Genomic DNA, 12,324 nt, shown 5'->3' with positions numbered 1-12,324 from the left:
TAACTGCACACAGATCTCCAAATAATCCTCTTTGTTTCCCATACCACATGCACTGCTATACAGGCACTTCTAAGAGGTGTTCAAGCACGTCCATTTCCCAGGAGGGGTGCATAACTATTGTATAAGACATCTCTTTGCAAACTGGGAATGGATCATGGAGCTGTTTCCCCTGGATTACCACTGCCCTACTGGCTATTGCCAGAATCTTTTTAGTTCAGTGCTAGTACAGGATTTTGAATGGATCATTTTCAGTGATGGATTTGTACAGAAAATGTGGATGATCAGACCTTTGCCCCCACTATATTCCTGTGATACAAAGGTGATACTTTCTTCAACATAAAACAGGAAGGCAAAGCTAAGCAATAGAAAAACTTTTCCTAAAATATGTATATTTTCCAAGTGTCTATGGATATGGAGCTGCATTTAACAAAAGTAACACCAAAGCAATCATTGACTTTGTAACTGGCTTTGAGGTACAGGATCTGAAACCAATAGATTTCAGGCTCTTGTTTTGAAAAGGTGAAGTTGGATTTAATTCACATAGAGCCTGCTTTTAATTTGGTTTCAGTTTTGACTGAAATAATTTTTGTTGGTGAAAATTTTATTTTTGATAATTTTCAAATTTTTCTAATGGAGAACGTAATTGATATGAGAAATGTCAGCCAGAAGTATGTAAGCTTCCCCTCACTCTTTCTTAGTAAATTTTCCAATCACTTGGAAATTAAGAACTTTTCCCCAAAATCCGAGAATCTAAAAAGTAATCTATCAGAAATTATAGATTCTAATGTTCCACTCCCTCAGGTGTGATAAGCAAAGCATTCCTTCAGAAGGTAGGGTAAATCTGTATATCACTCTGCTGTACAAGTCAAAACAAGTGAAAGGAGGTTGGATATTATTGTGTCCCACCTCAAGTCAATGTTAAAGATCCAATTGATCTATTTATGTTTTTTTGGGCCTTAAAATATGTTTCTATATCTGTTCTCTGAAGAGTGAAAAATTTATGAAATAAATTTAGGAATGAAATAAAATCTAGTCAACAATGTATTCAACAGTATTTGCTAAGGGATGGAGTGCTAACAGTGGCCTCAAGTAGCTTTAATTAATGGCACAGCAATACCAAGTGTAGCTTTGCTGACAGGTGTGATTTTAATATCATCATGCTATGTATGATATTAAAAATGAGAAAATGCCTTTTGAAAGATAAGGGGCTGGCTCTTCATGTTCATCTTAAGCAACTGGATTTCAGAGGACTTGCTTCAGGTTCATATTATATACTGTACATATTTTGTAGATGTTGTAAAGTATGTTTATATTATGGTCTAGAATTTTTTTTCTGAAATTCCTTATATCAGTCCTTCCATTTCATCTCATCAAATATTGATCATCATCTCTATGTTATGTTACCCATTTTCAGCCTTGAATTCATTCTATTTTTGACAAATTACAATAGGTAATCAGAGTTTGCATGATAGGTGGTGGGTTAGGAGCTGAGAATGAAATAGCATTCAAAACTGAGAGATTAAAGAGGGAGAGTCAGGAGAATGGGGGAAGAGGTGTTCCTTGCAAACTCTGTTGGCTATTTTGTAAACATTTTGTCAGTGTAATAAAAATGGCTTTTCTGGATTTAAGAGTCTTAAACCAACATGTACTTCTAGAGGAGAGGTAGTCACTGTGAAATTTCTATCCTAAATTACTTCCAGCTCAAGAGGTGACCTGCAGAGCTAAAAGTTTCTGTCTTCTTTAAAGTGCCATGCTGTTGCCAGTTAACCAGATTGATACTGCTGGAAACTACAGCTGTTCTGTTCTATTACTTCCACAACTAAAATTTGTTTATTGTAATCATAGTTTCAGTTAAACTGAGATTGGTTTTTGATAATATTAATGCATGAAGGCAAATAATTTCCTTATTTTTTCAGTAATAAAATATTAATTCTTAATTTTCCTTCCTGTCCCTTGTGTCCTGGAGGCAGGAGCAAAAGAATTTTAAAATCTTTTATTTAAGTAGCAGAGAGATGGAATTTTGTTTACCTGCATTTTTTAAAAGTTAATTTTGCAGGCATTATGGCTATATCCACAAACTGTTCATGTTTGCCTTTTCAGAATGTGATTACTGCTCATAAAAGCAGTTTTAATTGAATACTTATGTCATGAATGGCTTGTAGCATGCTTAAAACTACAAGCCTCTATTTATATGACTATAGTTTATTTTTTAGAGCTCCCTGTATAACAATACTGGGAAATTACTAAAGGACTTTTGCTATTCAGCTGGGTGATTTTAAAAGATATTGCTCTTATACTGGACTATTGGCATTGCTGCTTAGGAATAAAAAGCTAAGAAAATTATCCCTTCCCCCTTTCAAACAAAGCCGCATCTAAAAAGGTCACAAAAGGAAACACACAATTCAAATAATCTCCTTGCTGTATCTAAGATTAACTTGGACACAGATGGTTCAATTTATAGTTTGATCTGGCATAATATATACATTTAACAGAATCCTGTTTTGTATTGCTTCTATAAACACTAACGTCTGATAAAAAGCATGCTGGCTTTTCTGCCATCAACTTGAATCAGAAACCTCTGAGCCAGTGCTTAGAAAGCAGGAGTCTGACATGTAGATACCCAAGTTAACTCTTTTAGCCTTTGGCTGCAACTTTTCTTAGCCTTATCCCTGACTTTCAAAAGGCAAAGTCATTTGTGGTTTTCTCAATTTAAGCTGCTGTGGATAATTATTAGGCTTTGTTCTTGCTGCATTTAGAGATGAAATGATTCAATGCTGTTCATTACTGCTCATTTCCGGGCCACACTGTAGTCATTAAATTTCTGAGATACTATCTGAGAAATCACTGACGTTTTTCATATACCAAAACTAAAATGTTTACCACTCCCTGCTGTTTGCCAGGCGTTAGCCCACCTGTCTGTAAGGGGAAATGGCTTTGGCATGATCAGGATCTTTATGGAAGCTCGTGAACAAGCAGTTTTTGTCCTTTCTTTGTGGAAAGTTTTCCTTTTATATGCAAATAGCATTGTCTAAAGAAATGAATTGCTTCCTCAGAATCACAGATTTCACTCTGCGATCAGCTGATTTTTATATTCCACAGGTGAAGTTTTCTCACTTCTCATTGTGTATTTCCCAGAAAATTCTGATCATACGAAATTATATTAGCTTTACTTTGGAAAATAATAAGTGTATACTTTACTATTTTCAGCCAATTATCCTAAAGCAGCCAGGCACAATAACCAGAATACCTGACAGATGTTCAGTGAATTCTGAGAATGTGAAGGATCATATCCAATGTCTTGAATGTATCTTCACAGTTTAGTTGGCGCTGGTAACAAGGAGGTAAATAATGCTGTAAAAGGAGGTTTTGATATGTTTATATGTCTGTCTGTGAACTGACTTCTGTTATTTCCAAAGTTGGAAGATTGACTTTTGCAAGCTTCTTAGTCATTGTAGGTCAGTTCAGCTTGGTAGTTGTTACGTGGGTAGTAATTACAGAATTGTTCCTATATTCCCTTAGCTGGGATATGACCATGGCATTTATTTAATTATATTTATTCAATTATATGAATATATTATATTAATTTAAACAACAGTCTTTTCTCTGAAGGGAAATGACGGAAACAACAAATGAGTAACTAATGAAAGAATTATTATGGATTTAACTTGAAGATTAAAAGCTTGAATCTAGAAATGATAGATTCATGGAGTGATATAGTATCATGCTTGCTTAGATATACTTTGGGAGGGGGGTGTCAGGGTGGGGACTAAAAAGAGGAAAAATATTTCCAATGCTTGGCAAAATGTAGAAGTACTACTTTTAGTGGTACTCCATTACATTTCTATGAAGCTTGCATGAAAGGCAAAGGTAAAAAGTCCCACAACTTACTCCTGTATTGATAAAAGGCATGAGTTGAGTGAGATTAACCCATCTGGTTGGAGCATGGTGCTTATCACACTAAGGTTGTGTGATGTGGATCCCATCCCTGTATTGGCCAGTCACTTAACAGTTGGACTTTTGGGTCCCTTCAACTCAGAATATTCTGTAATTCTGTGAGTTCACTGTCTGGCCTCCTTTAAAACTCCATTTATATGATGAGCCTTCTGAATTTCCCAGCCTCACACAGGCAGGGGTAGTACAGACAGCAGCCCAAGCCCACTCAGTTCAAGGTTTTGAAGGAAGGTAGATGTTGATAGTCTGCCATGTTGCTTGGAGAGCTTGGGATTAGTCCATCTGTTCACCTTCCTCATCTGTTTGCCAAAGTCCAGATCCAGCTGTGGACATGCACAACTGGTGTGGTTGGTCCAAGCCCTGCATGTGAAGAGCTCGATTAACAGATGTGCAGACAGCTGCCAGCATGCCTGGCAAGCTGACTATGAGGAGGAAGGACTTTGGAAGCTGAGTCTGGAGAAGATGGTCTAAGAAGTTCCAGTAGTGAATTTATTTTTTATTAATAAGTTCTGCTGATTTTTCTATGTAGCCTTTGAAAAATGAGGGTGGCTTTATATCTGAACTTGTCTTATATTTGAAGTGTGGTATGGTAGTTATGGCTAGATCCATGAGAATGGCTAGAGTCTATAAGGGTAAACTACAATGAGGCAGAGAAGAAAGCATTCAAAATTTGTTCTGGCAGAAATTGGTTAATTAACTCTGTCAGGCATTACACAAGACCTTAGCTTGGGTAACTTACTATCTTTGTTAAATATGTAGCTTCCCAGGAGTAAATCTGGATGAAAGATCTTAGTATTGTTTAACTCATTTTTTCATACTGAAAGCACAAAAATTGTGCAATTGCATATATTGGACTGAAGAAATATATAAGTTTGCATTTTCCCATGAAACTCTCTTTTCCAGAAAGAAGAAAATCCACAGATAGAATTACAGGTTTTAGGTCCTATATTGAGGGAAATGGAACTATTTTCTTTGTCAGGCTCTGTTACTCCCAAAACTGGAACACAGATTCAAACAGCAAAAGCTGTGAGTGATATATTAATGATAATATTTTATGAACATTGATACAAGAACAACAAGTTAAGGCCTTTTGGAGGTTAGGATTTTTCCTTTTTTTCCCTCTTCTTTCTCTCAGGGAATTTTCTCACATTTGTTACCTAAGAGATAGGAATGACTGATACTTAAGAGACAACGGATGTGGCTGGGGAAGGGTGCATTTGGCTACTGTCCTAGCTGGGGGGGCTTTCTCTTGAGAATAAAAGATACTGTGAGATTTTTGGCTATGAGGTCAGGGGGATGGACTCAGTTCCTTGCTCACTTTCAGAACCAGAAGGGAACGTTCCAGTTGCTGCTAGTGCAAGGAGAATTCCCTGCTATGGTGAGGTCCAACCCTGTACTGCTTCTCCTACAGTGAGTGAACTCTTGCTCATAAGAGTAGCCATTTAACAGGGACCTTTTTTTTGTTTCAACACCTGATTTCACTGGAAAGGAGATCACCATCTACTCAGGCGCTGCAGGGGAAAACCCAGGACCCCAACCCCTTCCCCTCCTATTCCAAGGGCGAGATTCCCGGCTGTTTTAAGAGCCCAGCTGCTGCTATCCAGCCCTGCTCTTTTCTGCTGCGGTGTGGGATTTTTGACTACACTTTAACCCAACACCCTGCGCCCACCTGGATACCCTGTGGCTCCTGCTATGGCTGCAAGGTTTCTGCTGCGTTTTGTTTGCCACCCCAGGGTCTGCTCGCCTCTGCCATTCCAGCTTGCGGCTCTGAGGTTCCCACTACAGCCGATTTTGCCATCTGGAGGGGCACTGGGACCAGCTGCCTCCCATGAGTTTTTAAAGGAAGCCCCTTTCTATCTCTTCCCCCAGCAATGCCGCCATTAGACATGGGAGAGGCAGCGGGGCTCGCGCCACAGCGCCCCCTGCAGCTGTGGGGGACTCATGGCACCTGCCCGGCCGGGAGCCAGCAGCGCCCCTGCCGGCTGTGACCGTAACTGCACCCAAGGGGAAAGGGCCGCTGGCGGGAGAAGGCTCTTAATGGGTTCTGTTCTTCTGTTTGGTCTTGCTGCTGTTGTGGTTGTCTGTCTTGCTACATATTATCTAGTGAAGAGCTGTTATTCCCTTTCCAATATTATATACACTTTCCTAGTTTCCAGTGTTTTATATATATATATATATATATATGTAAATAAATAAATAAATATAAAAATAGATATATGTAAAATATATATATAAATATATATATTTTCATTCTGATACACAGGGCCTGAAAGCCCCATAATTTCAAAGTTGTAGTAATTTGGAGGGAAGGGGTTCATATTCCCCATTCCAAGGGAGGTTCCCCCCTTCCTTGGCAGACACCTGTCTTTCAAACCAGGACAAGGCCCTCTTCAATGTCTCAAACAGATTACTTGGTGCAAATAGCCTGTATATTCTTCCAACTGCAGCCGCTGTTGTTAGATTTACATTAAGTAAAATGTCTTTGGATATGAGTTAGATGATTAAAATACATGTATTGATGTTCATGGCAGTATTTTTTGACTGTAAAAAGTATTTCATGGGGAAGAATATGATTTTGAGCAGACAAATGGACTAAAAATCTATATGGAAAACCTTGAACATATAGGAAGTTACAGGCTTAGAGATTTGACAATTTTCTTCTCATTAATATATTGTATAGTTTAACTTCAACACAACAATAGACTTAAGTAGGTTCAAGGTCTATTCTTCTTTCCAAATATAGGAATAAATCAATGAACACAGCAGAATAATTTAAAGAAACGTTAATGGTATAAGGGGAAATTAGGAGCAATTCTGTGTCTCAACATAGAGTTCTAGAGATAGTTTACAAAAGTCATTCAGTCAACTCAGTTCATTTTAATGATGTCTATTAAAAATAGAGATGCACTCTGTGAGTAAAAAAAACTTAGAAAAATTATTTTTGAAGTAGTCTGTGGGCTTTTAGAGGTAGAGAGTGTAATTAGGAAGTTATCAAAAAGTAGTTCATTAGTGATTCAATTTAAAAGACAAAACTAGGGTATAATTACTCTGGCCTTTGTTACCATAGCTATGTTGAGAAACCAAAGATCTGTCCCTTATGTCATGGATTTTCGTGGTATAAAGGAAAGTATTGGGTGGTAAAATTTTCAATTTCCAGGTTTATGGCTGTCAACTGTTTTTCTGTTATTTTTCTAATGGACTTCTACCCTCTCACACCTGTTACTCATTGCACTATGAACTATGTATTATACAGAACTTTCAGTAAAACTGAATGCAGTGATATAAGCATGGAATTCGTTATACAAATGTATTGTATGTATTGTACATAGGCATCAATTATCAATCCATTGCTATCTTGCTATAAAGCTGACCAAAATCTTCACCTAGATTATGCATTATTGACTCTTCTTTTTTTTTTTTTTTTTTTGAATGTTCTATGTATTATACAGAACTTTCAGTAAAACTGAATGCAGTGATATAAGCATGGAATTCGTTATACAAATGAACAAACTGTTCTGGCAATACTCACTCTTGGTTGCAAATGTAAAGGTAATGAATGGCTACTATAGTCTATTTCCCATCTGGTTTTAACAGTCTGTTTCTTTTTTATTTTCTAAAATGGGCCTCTATTTAGCAAGTTTTTACTTTGGTAATTAATGAAGCACTATCATTTTCTAGTATACATCTGTGGAGCTTTTTGGATTGTTATTGTGCCGCCATGCTTAGGACAGCATCTTGAGTCAAAGCCAAAGATAGCTTTGAATAATTTGGTATCGAGGTACTAATGAGCTCTGCAGACATTTCAAATACAGTTTTTCCATTTTCAACCAGGTGTGGCTTAATCCACTCTATTTTTCCCATAAGCAATGTGATGTCCAATATATAACTTTTTCCTCGTACTCCAAAAAATGTTTCCAAAAGGCTAAAATCATGCTTTTTGCAATACGGAAGAGACTTTGCTGACTTCTCTTTTCCTAATGTTAGATTTCCACCCTGAAATTTGATGGCCTGAGAATATTTTTTCCTCAAAATCTCAAATCATGAACTATACTCATTTGTATTCTGATTTTTGTGTATGTTTAATACTCTTAAAAACTGTTTATGAATCAAAGTAACAAAGCTATTTCTAGAAGGTTAATGCTCAAGGATAATTTTTCTAAATTCTAGCTACAACTGAGAAAAAATTACATTCAGATATCAAGGAAAGAAATTACAGATTGAATACCATTGGGAAAGCATTGAAGTAATTGTAAATGAATTTATCTGCAATTAATTCCTCTTGATTGATGTGCTAAATGGAACCATGTAGCACATTAGAAAGGTCTTGAATAAATCTTGGTAGTATTTTCTTCTGCTTCTTAAGAGAATGTGTGTATGTTATGCTGTTGATTTGTTTGCAGCCATATATATTTAAACTGTAAACTTTGTCTGCTAACATCTCTGTGCACATATCACAAGAGTTGTTCTTTGCACCAGCACCAGGAAAAAGGGTGTGAGCTTTTGCTTCAATAGTTTTGACTCATTCCAAGAAACATTATTTTGTCAGCTCTGATTGCCAGAAAGTGTTGGCTCTGCTATTTAAAGCAGTTAGCAAGTTTTTTTTTCAAAATTGGTATATAGTGAGTATCTTATATTACTTCAGCATGCCCTCTGTAGCCTGTTCATTTTCTTCAAAAAATATTCAAGGTACAGGTTTTCTTCCCTTACATGTCACCCAAACTCATTCTATGGTTTTATTTCCCATGTGACAATTCTATGTCATTCATCATGGTAATCAGTCCAAGGGTGTTGAAATTTGGGATTCAGTTTTTCTCTTGGGGAAGTCCATAGGTTTTGCTTCAGATCAAAATTGTGAGCCTCCACGTGTCCTCTTGGTATGAACAGATAATCCCACAAAGCACCTGCATCTACTAAAAATACCTCATTGAAGCAATCAAGACAACAAATCCTTTGATAATGCAGTAAATATCCACGGCTGTCCCGTGGATATTTCCTTGCAGATGTTTCCTTTAGTACAGTCATTTGAAGGATTAAATGTAGTGGAGAAGTTTCTTTCATTCCTTTACTACTAGCCAAGGTGTCTATCCAAAATTACAAATGCTTCATTGAAAGGACTACATATATAGGTATCTTAAGGGTACTTAAAAATCTTCTTAAGGACCTCCATATACCAAGAAATAATTTATTTTAATCAACTATCTGTCTTGAATGAAAGGAATTTCCATTCAATGAAAAAAACACCTCACATAATGATTTTGTGTTACTGCCATAATTCATGGAGTTTTTCCCATAGCTAAAAGATATACATATTGAGATTCGAGGTGACATGTTTTTCTATCTTTCTGGTTCCTATTACCACTGATAACAGAATAACATACTGTTTCTTTGGGTTTGGTTTTGTTTGGTTAACAGAAGCACAAGAAATTACCCACAAAATCGAAAAAAGGAAGTTTAAATGTATTTTTTATAGGAGCGGATCTGTAATAAAAACAATAAAACCCAGTGTTTAAGCTTTATAGAAATAATTTAATGACCAGCTGCAGCAATAAACACCTTTCCGTTTTGATTGGGTCTTAACTCCTCCATCCAGTGATTAATTGCTCCATGAAAGACAAACACATTACATTATACCTTAAGTGTAACATCCTGTTTTAAAGATTCCACTAGTGCAGTTTAAATGTTTTTGATCCTGTTCAGACTTTAAAAGGATATTTTGAGGATCTTCCATTTATTATTACTCGTTGCATATAATCATGACCAAGGCAATAACTGGCCAGTATTTTGTTTCTTGTATACAACTTTGGCCTTTCTTGTGTTTGTATTCCTCTTAGACAGAGAGTAATATTGTGGTGCCACAGCTCTTTTTTTTAAAACATCATGGAAACTAGAGGATGGAGAGTGCATTTTATTTAAATTGTGGGGAAAATTAGAACTTCTTAATAGCTATGTCACTGGTTCCTGTGCAGTATGGATCATGCGCTATTATTAAACTCATACTCATTACAGATAACAAAACAACCACTAGCACAGTGATTTTAAAATATTTTGGATATAAGCTAGATTTAACTGATGATGTGTGAGGGAAATAATGATAGTCAAATCTCTAATTTATCAACTCCCTTTTTTGCACAATTAGGCTTCCTTTCCTGAGAAAGCGTGAAAAATGGACTGTGTGACACTAGCAGCAAGAAATTTGGAGTGCATTTGCTACAGCAGAGGTTGTATCTATATCAGAAATAAGAACTGCATTTGGGCTTTTTTGGATGGCATTTCATTTCACTTTGTGTTGTCACCTCCACTGAAGAGTGGAATTGGAATCTTGAATTCCTTTACAGAATCACAGGAGAGTTGATGTTGACAGGGACTTTTTAAGGTCCTCTAGTCCAATCTCTGTGCTAAAGAAGGGTCATCTACAGTCAGTTTCCCTGCATAATGTCTTGGTGGACTTGAATATATCTATCGGGGTGGCAGAGTCTGCATCCTGTTTCAATTCCCAGTCACTGTCACAGTAAAAATGTGTTTCTTGACGTTCAAACAGCATATCCTCTTTGTACCTGTTGCCTCTTTTCTGTCTCTGGGCACTGCTGAAGAGAACCCATCATTCTTTTCTTTACACCCTTCCTTCAGGGATCTATATCCATTGATAACGTTCACCCTGATATGACTTTGACTTTTCTCCAGACTTAGAAATTGCAGCACTTTCAACCTTTTCTCATCTGAGGGGCACTCCAGTCCCTTAATCATCAAAGTGGTCCTTTGGTGGACCTGGTCTTAAAATAGCTCCATCTAAAATTTTATTTTGTTTTATTTTATTTTGCACTAAGACATTTGTTCTGGGATGTGTCTTTAATGAAAAATCAGCACAATCTGTCAATTATTCCTTTAATTGTTCCTCTGATGAGCCCATCCAGAGAAACAATAGATTCTTGAGTAGGAACGGGTTAGTGGCAAGTCTAGGGATCATTTCCTCCTTTTGATTTCCTAGTATGTTATCATAAAATGGCCTGGATTGGAGGGGACCTTAAAGATTATCTAATTAAAACCCCTGCATGGTGCACAGGGATACCTTGCACTTAGACCAGCTTGATCTGTGAGCTCCATCCAACCGGTCTTGAACACTTCCAGGGATGGGCCATCCACAACTTTTCTGGGCAACCTGTTTCAGTGCCTCAACCAACCTCATAGAAAAGAATTTTTTCCTAATATCTAACATAAACCTACTCTCAGTTTTAAGCCATTCTTCCTTGTTCTGTCACCATATACTGTTGTAAAAAGTCCTTCTCCATCTGTTTTGTAGGTACTAGAAGGCAGCATTTAGATTACCCAGAAACTGCTTTATCTTCTCCAGGCTAAATAAACCAAATTCTCTCAGCCTTTCTTCAAAGAAGAGGCGCTCCAACCCTCTAATCATCATGGTGATCCTCCTCTGTACTTGCTCCAACAGGTCAATGTCCTTCCTATTCTGAGGTCCCCGAAGCTGGATCCAGTACTCTGAGCAGAATCCCCTCCCTCACCCCTCTGGCCATGCTGCTTTGGAGGCAGCCCAGGGCACGTTTGTGTCTCTGGGCTGTGAGTGCCCATGGCTGGGTCATGTCCAGCCTCTCATCCAGCAGCACCCCCAGGGCCTTCTCCCCAGGGCTGCTCTCCATCTGTCCATCCCCCGGCCTGTGCTGGTACTGGGCTTGCCCCAACCCAGGTGCAGCACCTTGCCCTGGTCTGGTTGTACCCCATGAGATTCCCATGGGGCCACTTGAGCTTGTCCAGGTCCCTCTGGATGGCGTCCCATCCTTCAGGTGTGGCAACCGCACCACTCAGCTTGGTGTCTTTGGCAAATTTGCTGAGGGTGCACTCAATCTTTTTGTTTGTCATAAATGAAGATCTCAAATAACACTGGTCCCAGTATAGACCCCTCATGGACACCACTTGTCACTGATGTCCATTGGGACTCTGGGTCATTGAGCACGACCCTCTGCATGTGGCTGTTTCAAGTAAGGGACATGTCAATCGTTAATGCATGTTCCTTCGCTAAGCCAGTAGTCTGCTTGCTTGCTGGGTTTTCTGATAGCCACTCCAGAACACAGAGTGAGTGAAACTGGAAGTACATGTTTATGAACTCAGAGAAATGAGGTGCTAATATCAAGATCCATAGTAGCTGGCTGACAGTATCCTGCTGGAAGCAAAGGGTACTAATCTTATAAGGTAAGATCTCTATAGAAATCTAGAGTTTAAGGGTAGTGGTTAGTAACCATCCAGTTAAAAGACAGATATAGTCACTTTGGCCACTGGGAGAAATAGGTTAGGTTGAGATAAATCTTTCTACTCATTTCATGATCTAAAAGGAAAAATCTGACTAATCTAATTCAAATTGCAACT

The 12,324-nt window shown here is 37.9% G+C and overlaps 1 protein-coding gene across 3 annotated transcripts in view; it reads left to right on the top strand.

Annotated features, from left to right (window-relative positions):
- The window catches only part of SUGCT (succinyl-CoA:glutarate-CoA transferase), a 309,674-nt gene that overhangs the window by 163,160 nt on the left and 134,190 nt on the right, over positions 1 to 12,324 (top strand). The window lies entirely within an intron of this gene.

The sequence above is a fragment of the Melospiza melodia genome, chromosome 1 (assembly GCF_035770615.1).
Source record: "Melospiza melodia melodia isolate bMelMel2 chromosome 1, bMelMel2.pri, whole genome shotgun sequence".
Lineage (NCBI taxonomy): Eukaryota > Metazoa > Chordata > Aves > Passeriformes > Passerellidae > Melospiza > Melospiza melodia.
Note: the sequence above shows the minus strand (reverse complement) of the source record. Positions and strands in the feature narration are given on the sequence as shown.